Source organism: Lygodium microphyllum, chromosome 28 (assembly GCF_053477565.2).
Source record: "Lygodium microphyllum isolate KBCC chromosome 28, Lygodium_microphyllum_v1.1.10, whole genome shotgun sequence".
In the NCBI taxonomy this organism is placed as follows: domain Eukaryota; kingdom Viridiplantae; phylum Streptophyta; class Polypodiopsida; order Schizaeales; family Lygodiaceae; genus Lygodium; species Lygodium microphyllum.
The window spans coordinates 35,047,934-35,067,879 of NC_141162.1; positions in this window are offsets into that span (position 1 = coordinate 35,047,934).

Genomic DNA, 19,946 nt, shown 5'->3' on the forward strand with positions numbered 1-19,946 from the left:
GCAAATAGGTGTAGCTAGGTAGGTTGAACACATGTTGATGAGGTCTTAAGCTAGGACAAACAAAATGAGATTTCAACTTGGGTTTGTGGGTTGATAACCAATGATGTAGTAAAATTAGGGTAACTAACATAAAGCTTATGAAAAGAGGGAGGGAGAGATCAATATAAATCGTGTAAAATGGGATGACTATCCACTTTGTGTTAAATGTTAAATATGTACCTTGATTTTTGTAAGACAATAATATTGGAGCCGCAAGGAGAATGGAGACCACACACACACACACACACACACACACACACACACACACACACGCACGCACGCACGCACGCACGCACGCACGCACAGAGTGCTATGTTTGTAGCGCCTCCAATAGCTCTCTTGTGAGTTGTGAGTAGCACCTTATTGTCTTATCACTCCAAAAAAAAAGAATGAGTTTGTATACATATACTTAGGGTTAGTGAATAAGATGGGTGGACGGTTACATTGGCCTTTCAAAAACCTTCCACTTAAAGGCCAATATGTTTTTAAGGGAGACAGAATGAGAGAATGTGTGTTGTTCATTAGTATTGTTGGAATGAAACATTTGGCGAAAACTTCATATACTATTCAATATACCTCCATAAACAAAGTATTTGATTTACATATTTGAAATGATTTCATTATATTGCATGAGTTGCAAAAAGTCACTATATATGTATAAGGATACAAACTAACATACTCTTTGAGTAAGCTCTTGGTTTAACTACAAGTAAAACCAATTAGCAAAGGCAATAAACAAGAAGAAACCATTCACTAGGTAAAGAAGAAAGATAAGAAAGAAAAGTATACACTACATTTTATCTTGGCCATATATTCAATCAGAGAATTCATAAAGGTAAATTCTCTCATAAAAATTCATGTAAATTAAGCTTGAAGGAAAACAATGGTTAATAAAAAACAAGCAAATACACATCCAAAATTTATATGGATAACCTACAGTTACAAAAAGAAGGAAAATAAATGCAATCATTCATCAAGCTATCAAATGAATCGAATAATTTTGGAATATTTGATAATACCCTTGAAAAGAGGTCCAATGAGAGAAGTGGATTAATGAAAAAAATTCTTTGCAAAGTATCATTTTTGATAAAATCAATATATTTTTTGCACAAAATACAAGGATGAATTGTTACTAGGATAATTTTGTGGTGTAGTTTACTATTTTTCTAGTTGTACAAGTGGCTTCATCATTTGTAATGGACAAGAAATAACATAACATTGTGAAGTTTGACGGTACCAACCTTAGTTTGTGGAAGGAGTAGATCCAAGATGTCCTTATTTAGAAGAAGAAATTAAGACCCATAAGAGGTATCGATGGAAAACCAATAGATATGTCAAGATGATTAGTCAAAGATTGATTCGTTGGCCAAATCCACTATTAAATTGCACTTGGTAGATTGTATTTTACAATGGTGAATAAGATAACTACACATGACTCATGAAAGAAGCTATGTGACATTTATGAGAAGAAAACTACCTCTAATAAGGTATATCTCATGAATAAGTTGTTTGAGTTGCAAGAAGGAGGGCTCTACTATCCGCTCCCACCTCAATGAATTCAACATCATATCTAGTCATATCCATGCTCAAAAGTTGAAGTTTAAGATGAGGTTAAGGCAATCTCTTTATTATGCTCATCATTTGCATCATGGAACACCTTTAGAACAACCACTAGCAATTTAGCTGCAGGTGATGAATCAAAGTTTAATGATGTTGTGGATAGTTTCTTAGCCGAAGAGATATGTAGGAAATCCATAGACCAAGGCAGACATGGTTAGGCATTGGCACATAGGAAGAAAGAGACAAAAAATAGTACAAAGATAAGAACAATGACCATGGTTAATCACTCTAGGTCCAAGAAAGACATTGAATACTTTCATTGTGATAAAATAGGTCATATTAAGAAGGATGTTATAAATGGATGTGATAACAAAAAGATAAGGAGGACAAGGATGTTGATAGGAAATAAGGTAAATGAACAGTAAATATTGAAGAAATTAATGCTGTGATTATGGATAATGATGATGGTGAAGCACTATTTACTTCTCCTCTTCATGCACATATGCTAGTTGCATTAGATAGAGAACTAGCTCAAGATCAGATTCTTGATTTCGATGCATCTTTTCATATGACTCCTCATAAGAAGTAGTTTTTTTCATATGCTAGTAGTATATATGCGTGGATCTGTCCATATTGGTAATGAATATGTATGTGATAGTTGGTGCATGTGATATACAGTTTGATTTTCAAAATGGATCTACCTTTACTCTTCGAAATGTATGCCATATACCTAACCTTACTAAGAGGTTGATATCTATTAGTTAGTTTTTGGTGCCAAATGTTTATTCACAATTGTACCAAGAGCAAGAACAAATTTTCAATTGCTTCTCTATTCAAGGTTCAAAACTTACAACAGTGGAAGGAAAACAACTCATATAAGCTAGGGAGAATTTACCTCTTTTCCAATTGTATAGTACCATTGACCTTGAACTTATATCTAGGGGTTATGTTGTCAAGAAAGTCCATGGTATCTCTTAACTAACTTTGTTGTCCACTAGGAAGTAACATTAACATTGTTTGTTTAGTCATGTCAAATAACCTACATCTCAAGTTTAAAGGGAATACAATCTACATCAAAATCTAAAGGATCACAAATAGCTGATCTACATCTACATCTCTTATAATCAAAGCCCATAGGAAGAGATTGTCAAGAATTGTAAGACAAAGCCACGGACGAAGGGCATGTATCACACAATCACCCTTGTGGTCATACTCTCCAAATTTCCAAAAAATATCTTACGATATTGTCTAAGTTCCCTTTTGAAAAATTTCTACTTTGCTATGAGATGTTTATCACATGAGATTTTGTTGCTCTTAAGCAAGCTACAAAGATATGCAAGGGTACAAACCATGATAAGCATATACTTCTCAAGATCTTTCTAGGAGTCATAGCTTTTTAAATAGCTTGGGTACTCAATGATATTTTACATCCCTTGTTTGGCTTTTTTTACTTTGTTGGAACCCCTACATAAGGGAAACATAGTAACCCAATCGTTTAATATGTAAAGATTTTGAGTCCCTAAGTTTCATTTGCACTTTGTTACAAACATGATGCCACAACTTATGGAGCAAGGAGGATGGCTTGTGGATGATGTGTAAAAAAAGAAAGCACAAATAATGTGGAGGAAAAAGAACTCAAAGAGAGTATCAAGAAAGAGAACTCAAAGAGAGTATCAAGAAAGAGAATGGAATGAGCAAAATGAGAGAGCTAATAGAAAGAGAATGAAAATGGTATTGCATTAGCAAGAATATTGTCCTTAGAACTCCCGATCTTCAAAACCTTTAGTATTAATTTTACACCATCTTTTTTATATATTTCGATGGCTTAATCAATAAATAGAAATGTTGGGACAACCACAACATATCAAATTTTTGAGATTTTGGGCTAAAATAGAGTGGAGAACCATGAAATAGACTCTATTATCTCCAAAGTAGAGACAAGAATACCATATTCTTGTATGCATGGAAAACTATGTTTAGTCCATTTCTTAATCAAGAGATACATAAGAAATGGAGCTCCCAAGTTTTTGTCTTCTTTTTACTTTTCATATAGTTCATGTGTTTCAGTATTATCATGCTTCTTTAACACAACTACAATTATAGACACAAACTTGTTCATGTCTTACATATGACATCATGTGTAGGAGGCTTGGATGTGTCACATTGAGTACCTCTCTATGCTACCATGCTTAACTATTTCGATAAGTGTACATGTATAGATGTACTATGGGACATACATCTAGTGATATGTGATATGCAGAGATATACTATAAAACATGCAACTAGTCTTTTTATGTAATAGCTCCATTAGATGAGGTTGACACTCACAAATCACACTTTTGGAAACGTCATGAGTTTGTTAATTTACCATGCTTAGTTAGTGTGTATCAAGGACCCCAATGTCATCAATAAGAGTGGTATAGATGATACATCTTTCTAAAATCATTTTAGTTAGATTATTAATCACTCATGTCATGTATGTCATTTTAGGAATAAGAAGGCATATGAAGTCTAATGTTACTGCAAGTAATGGTGTATCAATATATATGAAGAATTTAAAACATCATTTATGATGCTTATCATTATCAATGTGCCCTTGTCGAGTTATCAACCTCATGCTTTGAAAGAAAGCTCTACTAAATGATATTTACTTGATTTTAATATTCATTACTTGCTTTATTTAGTTTTACAATGTACTTACAAGTGTTCAATTGTGTGGTTTATGTATATTTCTTTCACATACAATGTCATTGTATACTCCATCTTTCAATAATATTGATCTACATATAACAATGCTACAAAAAAATAAGGATGATGTACAACACTCACAAATCATGGTGGCATTAATTTAGAATATCTTTGATGTATATAATCATCAATATACCTATGCTAACATATCAAGCTCATGCTAAAAAAATAAAGCTCTTATAAATTATATATAATTGATTTTAATCTTCATTTGTTGCTTAATCTAGTTTTGACATTGTACTTTATAATTATATGGTCATATATATATTTCTTTCACATATAATGCCACTTGACACTCAATGTATTATTGATATCAACTGATATGTAATTATGTCCTATCTGTGAACCAATTTTGGGGAAGGGACCCTTTTAAGTGAAGCTAAGTCGTTGTGACTTTGCTCCACTAGTAACAAATTCATATTCTCATGAACTAAGTGAGCCATTGCCCTAGCTTAAACGTGCACAAGTAACACCAATGGCACAAAAGACCATTCTCATTTCATGTATCAAAGTGACATTATTTGAATATAAGTGCTTAACCAAATTAGGATCAATATGTACATACTAATCTAATTGGATGCAACACCACACAAGACATTTGAAATGGACAACTTGATGTGTTTATATTGTATTATCACATGTTGTTGATTCATGTCCTTATCAAGTAGCTAATGTCTTATTTCTTGGGGTAAAGTCCAACGTGGCCGCCATCTTACTCTCACTAACTCTAATTATATATATACATACTCATTCTTTATTCTTTTAGTAACAAAACAATAAGGTGCTACTCACAAGAGCTGTTGGAGACACTACAAACATAGTATTGTGTGTGTGTGTGTGTGTGTTCTCCTTGTTGTAAACTTCAACAACTGGTATTTGATCATGAGAGAGTCTCCATCTAGTAGTGCCAATAGAAATTTTCATGGTCTCCAAAACGTCTCCATTTTAGTCTAGATTAGGCATGTACGAAAGGGTTGACAAATTCTTAGGGTAAGCCCAAAATAGTACATCTACTCCATTTTTTGTTCTGAGGCTATTTCGAGCTCTATTTTTGACCTGTAAGTGCTACATAGACTGTTTTGTCTTTTTTGCAATTCTGCATAACATGTTCAAAACTATGAAAGAGGTCAAGGATTATAGGGTCCACTATAGAGATACTATATATAGGTTAGAGGGCATTGCTAACTGGTGAGATAAATATTAGAAACAAGCATGTCCAGCTTGCATGCTACTAGATACAGGTTGTTGATTGCAGATTTTACAATTTTGGAGGTTGCTCTTGGTTGTTATGGTATATAGCAAGTGTTACTAGAGTAGAGACTTTGATGTATATGTTGGAGCAATTCTTGGGCTACATAGATTGTCATACTCTCCATACACATTGCTCATGAATGAGTAGGAATACTATTCTTTGATGTATTGTAGAGGTTTCGAGGATATCAGTACTCTCATGTACTTTTGAACAATTGGATGATGTTATGTTGCCATATTTCTAAGGAAACATTAATGCTCTAATATCATAAGTTTTAACCATATGCAATGAATTTCACAATATATGGATAGTAATATAGGCATTATAGCTAAGCAATAGAGCATTTTCTATCTTCTCTCAGTTTTGGTTATATTGAGTAGGTGTTGAAGAAAGTGTGCCCATTTGCAGTCCTTGTGCTATACTCATGAGTGATATCCTCAACATTCACCTCTTTCTCTTTCCTTAACAAATTTGGAGTAATGTTAAGGATGTCAAAGGACTTGGCATTAATAGTGGGAAAGTGCTTCAAAACTTTGTCAAATTAGATCTAAGCATGCTTACCATGCTAAAGTCCTTGTTCATTAATGTGATCCTCTATGCATGAGCAACAGCATGTATGCGTCATTCATAAAGTCAAGAATAGCTAATACTTGCCACTTCTTATGAGGGTCTTCACTCCATGATAATTGGCAATCCTATCAGAAATTTACTAACAAGCCTTATAAATGCTACCCTAGGAATCATATGATGAGTTGCTTCTTGAGACTTTCTTATTTCCCTAAAGCATCTCTACATGTAATACCATCTCTCGACTTTCTCGTAATCCTCATAGTTGGTAGGGTTGTAGCTTTAACAACTATTGGGCCTTCTAATGGGCCATCTGTTGGGGCTTCTAGTAGTGCTTTCTTAGACATATACTGTTTGTGAGATGTTTACTTGGTCTTAGCGATGGTGGTTGAAAGGGAAAATGGCAAAGAGTATAGAGATTCCTAGGAGATAGGACTAAAAAAAGTGTTGTTGAGATAAATGTCAAAATGACATGATTTCAAGGGTGTTTGATGGCTATGATATGCCTAAACTACGTTGTTGTGACCTTGAAGAGTGGCTCAACTAGGTAAGACAAAAGGTCTAAAAACCATGAAAAAGGGGCCCTTTTGAATTGTGCAATGTGTCTTCCTTGTGCCATAACAATGCTCTTCACTATGTGTATTGAAAGAGGAAAAAATAGTGGTTTGGATAAAGTTTGAAACGATAGGATTTTCAAGGGGAGGTCTAATGGCAATGGTGTGCCTTAACCATGATGTTATGATTTTGAAGAGTGGCTCGACTAGGTATGACAAAAGATTCAAATACTGTGAAATAGGAGGTTATGAATGGTGTGATATGTCTTCCTTTGTGCCATTATGGAATTGAAAGGTGTGTCATGAAAGTGGTTCTATTTGCAGTGTAACAGATGTAATTGAGTAAGAGATATAATGGAGATGAGTAAATAATACTATTGCCTTTGAGCTTGATTGCCTTATTGAACTATAGTATAAGACTATAAGCTCTAGCAATGGTATGATTAGAAGCAAAACCAAATGTGAAAAATGTTCTATTCCCTCTGTTAAAGAAGTGATGAGTATACTACAAAAGTGATGAGTATAATAAATAATAGTGGTTCCATCAAAGTTTTTTATAAATATTTCACCACTGTGGAAATAATATTACATTTTCAATTTGCAACTTTCTCTTCACATGACCTTGTAACTACAATATCCATTCGTAATGGTGCAATCAGTGTGACTTTTGAGAACATAAAATTGATATAAATAAATATATAAATAAATGTATATATTATGGAATGGAAAATAGTAGATCCATAATAAATAATTAAGGATTTTACCTTGGTTCACTTTATGCACCTTGACCTACAATTTATGGTTGGGGGGGATGATTGTGTAACCTTTTTGCCAAGCTAATTGATCTATCATCAGCGAGGGGGTGTTTACAAAAGCTACTTACATGAGGTATCTACATAAGGTAATTGAATAGTTCCTGTGCTTACCTAGGGGTACTAAGGTGGTAAACATCATTTGGAGCATAATTTAAGTCAACATTACGAGTGCTTTTACATGCTTCTTGAGATTAAATGTACATTCACCTTATTTTGAGTATCCACATGAATAAAATTGTGTTTATTATGTCACTCAAGGTCTCATTATCTCATTCTCTATCTTTTATGTATGCAATTAGGAACATGTTTTTTTTTTCTAAATTTGCATGTTATCTTTAGTCCTTAGTCCAAGCTTAAAAAAATTTCCCATCATTTTCCTTTCCTAAGAGGACCTAAATAAACTGTTTAATATCTATCTACCAGGGATTTATGTATAATAAAGTATAGTGTACTATCTAAGAAAATATTGTAAAGCATTTGTGTTTTATGCATTTAAGGAGATGCTTCATAAGGCACATCAAGTGAGACAACCAAGATTTGCAATGTCCCTTGCCATCTTGCAAAGAAATGGTCTCGTATGACTTTGAGCATCCTAATGAATAAAGTTACAATATTCTACAAGTGTAATAAACATGAGGGTGAAATCAATGTAGTTGCAACTTGTAGCCCAGTTGGTAGAGGTGGGTGTGTGAGTTTCAATCAATTGACCAATTGAATCCTCCTAGCTATTGCACCATGGCTCGGCACCTCTACTGATGAAAATCCGACAAGTAATAAATATACCCAAATTGGCACACATAAAAGGAAAAAACTCTAATACATGCTTTTTTACTTCTAGACATGTCCTTTTATTGTTATGTATCAATATTTTCACATAATTCATTCTAGCATGTCATCCCATGTCTTTCAAAGTTCAATCACATATATATAAAGAAATTATGAGAACATGCCACACATATTTTCACATAATTCATTCTAGCATGTCATCCCATGTCTTTCAAAGTTCAATCACATCTATATAAAGAAATTATGAGAACATGCCACACATGTTTTCACATAATTCATTCTAGCATGTCATCCCATGTCTTTCAAAGTTCAATCACATCTATATAAAGAAATTATGAGAACATGCCACACATATACAAATATTGTTGAAGGGAGATCTATTTGAGTACTTCAAGTTTGCACCTCAATTCACTCTACCCATCATACCTATAGTTTAGGATTGGGGCTTGAGGATGGGGGATGAAGGGGGATTATCTAAGTTTTTTCTCCTAAGGTTATTGATCCATCATTGTAGAGGGAAAATTTATCTAAATTTATTTACCTAATGTATTTACACAAGGTTATGAATCAATAGTTGGGGGTGCTTATGTAGGGGTATTTTAGGTGCTGGAGCATATATTTATTCAAAGTTATATGGGTGATTTGATATGCTTGTTAAGCTTACATTTTACATCCATATGAGAAATAAAAATTATTAAAGCTTTCATGTCTATCTGTTAGGGATTTGTGTGGAATATATTAGCGACATAATATATCAAAAAATATTGTATCTACTAGGGATTTGCACAAAATATGTTAGTGATGTGTAATACCTCAAAACGTATGCTAAATAATTTATGACATACCTACATCTAAAAACATGCTTAATTTAACCAGGATTTTGTGATGCCCATAATCATAGTTGCAAATACACCTAGTTTTAAATAATTGGGGAGGGGATGTTTACATGAATGTATTTATGTAAGATATTAATATAAGAAAATTGGTCAATAGTTGGGGGTCCTCACTTAGAAGCACCTAGGCAATTAACCAATAGTTGGGAGCACTTACCTAGGGATACCTAGGTGATTGATCAATAGTTGGGGTGGTCACATAGGGTTACCTATGCGAATGATCAATAGTTGGGGGTGCTCACCTAGGGGTCCTAAGATGGTTAAAGCTCACCTTGAACATATACAAAGTTGTGCATTTACATGCTTGTTAAAATTACAATTACACCGACATGAATAAGATTGTGTTGATGGTATCATTGAATGTTTTATTATCTCAAGACATGAGATTGTATGTATCCAATCTAATACCTTATTTTTGTCTCATTTGAATAGTAGGATTAACATCATAACTATTTCTAACAATTAAGATAAAAAAATTCAATCCTGAGCATTTCAACATCATATTATTATCTCCGAGAGAAGAATTAACATTCTAATGGATTAATATAGCAACAATGAGTGTATTGATTAGCATTTTGGAGTGTCATTATTATTACCTCAAACATCTACTCAATCTACATGTATCAATTATAGCAATCCTTAGTTGTGTAGGTTAATGAATTTCAAAAAAATTCAAAAAAAAAAACCTTCAAAAGTTATAAAGGAAGGTCTAAAACCTTGTACTATACTAAAAATTTAGCCATAAATATGGTAGATACATACAATTTAATTTCAAAATTCCACTAGGGTGAATATTTAGGGGTAATTACTATGTTGCCACAAAGAGAGAGAGAGAGAGAGAGAGAGAGAGAGAGAGAGAGAGAGAGCCAAACAATTTCATGTACAATCTGCCCTTGTTCAATGCATGAATCGATTCACGAGGATGCATACGTGAGCACGGCCTGTCAGATACGCTGAGAAGATCGGGTGTGATTAATATATGAGAACTTATAAGCATGCGCATAATATATTTTATTGCCAAGCCTACCTTCCTTTGAGCCTTGGTGGATGTCAAACATTTGATGTGCTTTGGTGTGCTTATGCCCTCGGGTTTGAACACATGTTTCCATGCTGCACCTTGCCTATGGTTTACCATACATGCATGTGTGTGACATAAGATTTGATGTGTAAATTTTAAAATTTTACACTTACTTTGTGTGTGCGTGTGTGCTCACACGTGTCTATGTGTTTATAAGAAGGTGGTGAGAGTTGGAGCCTGGCCAAACTACCTTAGCTTTTATGCCTCTGGATCAACACGAGACCGCCATCATCGGGGGTGTTCACATGGCTAGGAAGGATGAGCTTACTCCCAACCTTGAGATTTTCTTTGATTATGATGATGTGGACTCCGCATTCAAGGTGCGTGAGAGACAATAAACTTCATATTTTGTTCTTTCTCATACCTTGATTGTGAATTCATCAAGGCAATACCTATCTTCCTATGTTTTTAACATTAGGAGAAATATGGACTCTCTTTTTTGCCCCTTAAGGAGTGAATAAACAAATATAGGCCTAACCAATGAGAGAGCTGGGATTCCAGATTCATGTAACATGAATCTTCTAGCCATATCTTGGACCAAATCTTCCCTCAGCAATAAAATAAGGGAAAAGGGGAGTACAAAGCTGTCACTTCTTGGAAGTTTGTGCCTCGAATTTTCATTTTCTTATTTTTTATGTTTGACTTTTCTTTTCTCCCCTTTTCAGTTTCCCCCTCTTTTTTAGGCGGAACTCAAATTTGTCATATCTCTTTCCCTGCTTCTTCTTTCCTAACGAAATTTTACAGCCTCACTGTTTCTTGCCATGTCTGTAACCCTGTAAAATTTCATTTGCTTTGCACAAGCACAGAGAGAGATTCATGTGTTTCATGAGAGCAGAGCTTGTTTTACCAAAGCCCTAAGATTCTCTTCACAAAACTCTACAGGTATATTTTTCTCTTCCATAGATGTTCTATGGTAAAGTTTTATCTCGTTTGGAGAAAACCTGTGCAAGTTATGTGCATTCTCTGACATGTAATTTCTTTTGTTTTGATGCTCTAGGAGTCTCTTACAGTCAATAATAGTGACATTTTGAATACTCAACTTCTTCTTCAACATCTTAGGGTTTCTCTGTAAACAAAGTTACAGGTATATTGTCTTGTTTTTTTGTTGCTCCATTGTTAAATTTTATCTCGTTTAGACAAAATGTATACAAGTTACATGCATACTGAGATTTCCTTTGTTTTTTTACTCCAAGAATCTCCGAGGGTGAAGAACAATGATTTATTAAGAACTCAACTTCTACAACATCTTTGGGATTTTGAACACTCAACTTCTTCTTCAACATCTTAGGGTTTCTCTGTAAACAAAGTTACAGGTATATTGTCTTGTTTTTTTGTTGCTCCACTGTTAAATTTTATCTCGTTTAGACAAAATGTATACAAGTTACATGCATACTGAGCTTTCCTTTGTTTTTTTACTCCAAGAATCTCCGAGGGTGAAGAACAATGATTTATTAAGAACTCAACTTCTACAACATCTTTGGGATTTTGAACACTCAACTTCTTCTTCAACATCTTAGGGTTTCTCTGTAAACAAAGTTACAGGTATATTGTCTTGTTTTTTTGTTGCTCCACTGTTAAATTTTATCTCGTTTAGACAAAATGTATACAAGTTACATGCATACTGAGCTTTCCTTTGTTTTTTTACTCCAAGAATCTCCGAGGGTGAAGAACAATGATTTATTAAGAACTCAACTTCTACAATATCTTTGGGATTTTTTGCAGAGAAAGCCACAGGTATATTGCCATTTTTTACTACTGTTCCATGGATAAATTTCAACGCATTTGGACAAAGCCTATATAAGTTACATGTATGTGTTGACCCAATATTTCTTTTGTTTTTGTACTACAGGAATCTGCCAGTGAAGGAACAATGGTCTTGCTATAAGTCAACTTCTTGTTCAACATATCTAGGGATCTTTGTGAAAGAAATTACAGGTACAATGTTTCTTTTTTAAATTGATCCATTTAAATTTAATTTCATTTGGAGATAACATTTGCAAATTATACACATGTTAATAGGTAACTTTTGTATTTGGTTGTTACAGATGTCTTCACGGAGGAAAAATATCAGTAGCATACTTGCAGTGGAGGTCTTCAATAGGAAAGATAATGGCGGTAATTGGATTTGTGATAAGTATTATAAGTTGGATTGGATTTTGATGCACCCAAGTACTCGAGGGAGTTTCAAGGTCAAGCGCAAGGATGTTGCAAACCCTAGCAAACATTGGAAAGGTAGAATTCTAGAGTTCAGAAAAGTGTTTAATGGCACAAGTGCAGTAACAGAAGTGTTGATTCAACATGTTTATACGCATAAACAAATCTCTGTACACGACGAGAACAACATTGCAAATTATAAACAAAACAGTAAGTTGTTAAATTTTATCATTGATTATTCTTTTGTATCAGAGTTGTTTTTAAAAGTCTTTGCAGTATTCTAATTCAGTCTTGTTTGATTGACAGCTCTATATCCATCGACTTTGCATGAATGGCAGAATGTGGAATGTTTAAGCGGCAAGATACATGTTTGGCATGAAGAGATAGGTTCTTTGATCTATGATAATACCTCTACAAGTCAACTTGCCACTCAAAATATCTTTTTTTATAATTCATTGTATGTGGTAGAAAGCCAGAGATTGCAGCATGTCCCGTTGCCGCCATTGTCTAGTGGTGAATGGTTCATTGGTAGCTTGGAGTTGTCAGGAGCTTGCAAGTCGAAGATAAAATCTGACATCAATAGTGCTATGAAACCCACCACAGGCTCCAAAGATGTGCATCTTAATTGGTTTATTCCATTCTCATTGTTTGCACATTTGTTTGGTTCATGTGATGTTTTGAAGAAAACAAAGATTACTTATCAATGCAAGTGTCCATCCGAGGAATGGATGAGTCAGCTATTGGGTGAGTCTTGGGAAGTCAAAAGAACACATTTTGATGAGACGATTGAGTGCAGGGTCAACCAATCTGATATTACATTCAGGTAAAACTTTTTTACTACTTTGCATACCTTGATTTAATTGACATAGGTCTCGCTTAGATGAATTGTTATGTTAGTCGCATTGATCACTTACCATTATTTTTGTTTTTATTACAGGTATTTCATTGCTAGACAAACTCTGTGCGTTCGCTTTCGATATAGAAGATGGCGACTTTTGCGAGGGGAGTGGATCAGCTTGGATCAAGATATCCGAGATGACACACATACAGCGCTCGTAGATGTGGTAATCTTGTGGAGTGGTCATAATCCTTTCGTAGTCAGTGCAGAGAGTCATTGGCCCATTTATTTTCTGAGACAAGAAATCCAATTAATGTCTAGTGAGCCCCTCTACAACTTCTATTTCAAGTTAGATAATAGAAAAGTCAGGACTCGTAGTGAGCAATCCATGACATGTAAACAATGTGCTTCTCCACATATCCTTGAGATAGTGGAATCCTTGTAAAAAAACTTTATAAAAAGCGAATACATACCTTTTTTGAACTTCTGAGTACTTTAAATTTTAGTTTACTGTGATCCAAGCGTGCGATAATACATACTGTAATTACTCAATCGTGCAGTTAAAAATCATAATTAAATTGCAGGTTAGAGGTCTATAATCTAGAGAATATTGTATTTGCACAATGATATATTGTAGCGCATCTCTGCTGCTCGTTTATTACATTTTAATATTAAATTGGATCCAAAGGGAATTTCAAGGCCTTTTAGATTTATTTTCTTTAAAAAATTATATATTTTCTCTCGTTAGACTTGAATATACTCAGCGACCCAAACATATTCGAGGATATAATAATGTAGAACGAAGCGTTTGTCTGTATGAGTAATTTTAACAGTGACTTTAAAGTACTGAAATAAAGAAACTAAGGTAAGAGTTTTAATTTGAAACTTTAGAATTAATAACTTTATAAAGAACCTTTATTTAAAACCCTAGACACATAAAAGCTATAACTCCAAACTCATTTTCGCTTTCATTCTCCACTTCCCTACACTTGTGCTCTCATTCCTTCTCTCTTTGTGTGCCATGGCTACCACTCCCGCCTTCGCCGCATGGATCAGTTCCACATGCTACGCGCACATAGGGGACCAGATATACCCTAGGTTTTGCGTGACCTTGAGTCTAGAGAGCTCGCTTTCCGCTGTAGACCCTGACTCTAGTATACTAGCATCGTTTTGTGATGCAGTGAACCCTCTCACTTGCTCTATTCCCGACTCCACTCTCAGGTGGGTTCCCATGGATTTTTTGTATAGTTTGTGTGCCGGATCCAGCCATGCAAAGGTGATAAGTCGAGCCCTGGTGCATGTGGGGCAACATCTCCGCGCTAGAGCAGTGCCCACCTCGTCACAGGACCACGTCACGATGGATCTCATTGAGAGGGATGCCGCCTTTGCCATATATGTTATGTGCACTGAGGTGCAAGAGGACAGTGACGAGGACATCGACGCACCCTCTCGGCCACTATTAGAGTACTTTGAGAGGGAGCCTGAGGAGATCACTCTCGATCTGAGTGTTGAGGCAGCACAGAGCTTGGCCATTGTGCACCCACCTCCCTGCCCTGATGAGATGCCCACGAGCGAAGAGCCACCCCTCTCTTCTCTCCATGCTATCACCATCGAGGGGGTGGAATATCTACTCATGCAGGATGTGCTAGAGTTGTTGGAGCTTAGGGAAGAAGAACTATACTGTATCATGGTGCGTGATGCACCTAGTGATTTCATAGATTTTGATTTACAGGATGCCCCACCACATGTTGATGAGGTGGCTCGTTATGATGGCATGAGCATCGATGACATCTCTGCCATTGTGAGCATCCAGGAGCAGATTGAGGATGCGGCGCCACAGTATCAGATCTCTGATGAGGAGTTCGAGCGGTTGCAGGAAAGCCTTTTTGGTCCTCGACCCGACTATGCAGTGCCTTCCCAGGAGAGAGACGAGGGCAGCCCAGTGGCAGGAGCAGACCTGGATGCTCCATTACAGCGGCAGATAGATGATGCAGAGAAGGTAATGTTCTCGGTTTCATATGAAACTTAACCAGTAGGGCCTCTAGGGCATCGGGAGCACACACATGTGTTTTTGTCGGGATCGGGCCCCCAAAAGTGCCCTGGCCGGAGGCTCGCGTCTGGGGGCCTGAATCTGCACATGTGTTTTTGTCGGGATCGGGCCCCCAGAAGTGCCCTGGCCGGAGGCTCGCGTCTGGGGGCCTGAATCTGCAGATTCAGGCCCCCAGACGCGAGCCTCCGGCCAGGGCACTTCTGGGGGCCCGATCCCGACAAAAACACATGTGTGTGCTCCCGATGCCCTAGAGGCCCTACTGGTTAAGTTTCATATGAATATGATTTATATATCTTCAGCACACTCCATGCATAGTGAGTCTGATACTGAACTTGTGTGTTGCAGGAGATTGTCTATATAGATGAGTTTTCATCTAGGCAGGGTGGCCGATTTGGTAGCCAAGGAAGGGTGCAAGACTCGGCATTGAAGGAGTATGTTGGGCAGCTTGTCAATGACATTATTGTATTTCATAAGACATGCTCCCCTGCTTTTGCAGAGAACTTCTTGAAGTTGAGGGCACTAACAAAGGCTGGGCCCTTCAAGACCATCCCGACCAACTCCAGCCTGGAGAAAGTAGTGTTGCTTCGACGTTCGAAGCTTCTCTACTTATTCACGAGTACTAGGTCTGGCCCACTTTTCTCCATGGTGGCCCGTGGCATGGTTGCCGGTGTTGAAGACCCCACTGTCATTAGACAGGAACTATTGGGGCAAAATGTATTGTTGCCTATGATCAAGAATAGCTCTGACCATGGGGAGCCTAGCTCCAAGAAGCCTAGGAGAGAATAGATGTACTTATTGCCTACTGATATCGCATCACTGATGTACTGCACTTTGTAATCTTCTCTTCAAGTAATGAAAACTGATGTTTGTTGGATTCGCGTGCAATGTAGTTTGTGATACGTGTCATTTACTGTTTTTTTTACTTGAATGTTACATTTATTTATCGAATTTATACGTAACACGACTCGTACCCTAAATTTAATACACAGTGCTTTATCGAATTCGTGCGCAACATGTATTTGTTCGAACGCATGTAACGATAACTCAACGACGTAAATAAAATAAATATCAAGTGACTAAACAAAAATAAGACGCGCCAAAAAATTTGTATTTGTATTAATAATAATTTTACATGGGGTCCATTACGACCAAGGCTTTACAAAATGTCTTCAGAAGCTACATTCCATGTGCTTTTGAGTTTGTACACCTCTATCCTTGCTGACCTCCGCGAGGACTATCTTTCCATCGCCGAAAGAACCTGACTATCCGCAGATCCCTCTCGGTGACAGTGACCCTCCTTGCATGCACCGCTGCATAGACTGAGTCTCCAAATAAGTCGACGAGGTAGGCTTCAGCAGCTTCTTGTAGTGTGAGGAGGGCCTGGGCAGTCCAGCGATCCGGTTGTTTCGCGCGTGATGTGTTTGGAAACTGGTTCCTGTTGTTCATGATCAATATGCCCTCCATGATCTCCCGCACCAACTTTTGGAATGGAGCCTTCGGTATCAGGAGGTGAGTGGTCTTCTGGTAGTGGCGGATCTCGCGAAGAGCCACTGTGCCTGGCTTCCATCGACGCTTACGATGCTGGCGTGGTGGTGGTGGTGGTGGAGCTGGAGGACGTGGCTGCCGTATGGAATTTCCAGGGGGGTATCTCCGGGCCGCTTGCTTGGTGCGTACCATGTCTTCTAGGAGAGAGAACTCAGAACTCAAAAGTGAAATGTGTAAAATGAGGTGAAACTTTAAACTTATAGCCAAACTTTTCAAAAACCCTAAAATTTCAATTAATGAATCCACGCTTAGGAAAAATATCACCAGTGCTCCGATTCACATGAAATTTTACCAGTAGGCTCCTCAAGGACACATCAACCATCCAAATTTTTTTTGGCCCCAACAGAAGCCTCTGGATCACCTGTCCAGAGGCTCGCGTCTGGGGCCCTGAATCCCTAGATTCAGGGCCCCAGACGCGAGCCTCCGGACAGGTGACCCAGAGGCTTCTGATGGGGCCAAATTTTTAATATAAATGAGTTTTTCTAATGCCCAGCATGAGGGTGAAGTTTCACCAGATTCCGATTTATAAATTTGACGGTTCAATCTTTTTTTGAAAATGCGTTAACTGCATTATACTGCACTGATAATGTATTGTCAACCTCGCAACTGTAGATTAAATGTATTGATAATGAGTGTGTGCAACTGCAGATTAAATGTATTGTCAACCTCGCAATGCGAAACATTGGAAACTTAAAAATTGAAAAAAAATAAATCATGGGTAAAATGGAATATCGCATCAGATATACTGTTGCCAAACCACTAAATATAGTAAGGATATAGTGCATCGGCCCATGTACAACTGATCACCGACGTGTACGAGGTTGCACATTGAATTTATCCTCAACAAAACTACTTACAAAATTGGAAACTTGAAAATTCACACAATGCGAAACATGGTCAAAATAGAATATCACATATTGGATTTAGCATTGCGAAACTATGAAATACACGGTAGATAGTGCATCGCACCAAGTACGACTAGAGCTAGGGAAAATTTAGCTCCATTTTGCAGGCCACTATTATCAAATACTTGAAGGTCTATTGGAAAGATAACCCAAAACTAAGATCCTTACAATCTACAACCAAACCTGAGCTAAAAACATAGATCCAATTACAAGGTAGCTTCTCAAAGCATATTGTTGACATTAAGATTAAATGCATCCTTGTTATTACGGATCCTGCGAACAAGAACCAGATCTATGGGCTTAATAGTGATACGTCGGGCATGAATGGCTAAAAGTTGACCATCACTCATTAGATCAATCAAGTAGCTTTCAACTGCTTCTTGGAGAGCAAGCAAGGCTTGGCTTGACCATCGCCCCACATTCCTTGCCTGGTTCCTCGAAAAGAACTTGTGATGATGCCCTGACTGTAGATCTTGCAGTATTTCTCGCACCAACCTGGAGAACGGTGCCTTAGGAATAATCAAGTCGGCACTCTTCTGGAATTTCCTTATCTCGCGTAGCGCAGCTGTGCCTGGTTTCCATCTTCGCTTTTTATGTGTTGGAGGGCGTGTATTACGAGTTGGAGCAATAGTGGGAGGTGGAGCAGCTAGAGCATGTGGACCACCATTTCTGGACAATGGCGAACCATCATTATCGACCATACTAGGGCCACCATTGTTGGCCACAGTAGCGCCACCATTATTGGCTGCAGTAGGGCCACCGTTATCGGTCACCAGGGGATCTTTGTCACTCACAGTACGCTCACTAGATTCGGAAGAGTGTTGAGCTCTTGCTCTCGCAGGCGCCTTTTTGATAGGGAGCTTGGAACGTGCCATGGCTGTGATAATGAAGGATAGAAAGGTGGAGGGTAGAGTGGAGAGCAATGGGAAAAAATGAAAGGAGAGACGACTTAAATATGAAACTTTCAAACTTACTGTGGTGTAAATGAATTTTAAATTTATCATTTCATTTCATTTCTCCACCCCATCCCTACCTCTCTCTATCTCCTGACACCCCCCTCATGCCCCCCCTCTCTCTCTAGGCCAATGAATGTTCCAATGTTTAGAATTTTCATATCTTTGTCTTAGGATTTCAAAATGGACTTTTCATAATTAAAAAACAAAGTTTGAAATCGACTTTGAAAAATATAGTGACAAACCTTTGAAATTTTAAAGAAAATTTATAAGACATCTCATGTTAGAGATATGAGTATTGATGTGTCATATCCTTGGGACTTGTGCTCTCTTGTGGACTCTAAATGCATCAAAATTATTATCTTTATCTAGGTCTCCATTTTTTGCCATCTCTCTCTTGGGTTGCCAACCATTCTGCGTGCCGTTGTCTAGCTGTGCTGTTTTCATATCTTGCTTTTCTCACTTCATATATTGCCCTACTTATAGATTCTGCTTGAGATGTTTTGGACTTCTTTTCTTTTTCCTCGTATCGTATCTCTAGTCTCCTATACCACCATTGGAATAATTGCCTCATAGAATTGGAATCATTGATGCCACCTCCATGATCAGTTGCCTTTTGAAAAGCACAGCGAGCTTGCCAGTGAGATCTTTCCATGCCTTGAGTTGACCATATTGCCAAACTTCCTTGATCTGCAAAGTATGGACCATGTGCTTCAAGTATATGCTGCACAAGAAAAGAGATTAGAAACACAAAGTAATTCGAAATGATGATTTTTTTTTGCAATGGTGATAATACTGACCATGTAGTGTGTTATGCTATTTGTAGTCCATGCCTCCACCATGGACTTATGAAATTTAGCAGCTGTCTCTTTAAATGCATTGGCATCACCATCCATAAACCCCAACTTCTGTAAGAGAGCTGCTAATCTATCTAGGTGTATCCACACTTCTGCCTTCGCAATCCTCGTTCGTCCCCCATTGCTCCAATCTGAAACAGCAAGGTGCAACTTTTTCCATGCTTCGTACTTCTCTGGTTGTTTTACTAGTATATTGCCTTCCTCATCTCGAGGTGGAGATAAAAACTTCCTAGCCTTGGGTCCGCCAAAGCATGGTTTACAAGGAACATTTCCACTCTTCCCCGATTTTTTCTCGTCCTTTTTTATTTCTACTTGGCCTCCGTGCAATCCAACTTCAGAGAGGACTTGTTCT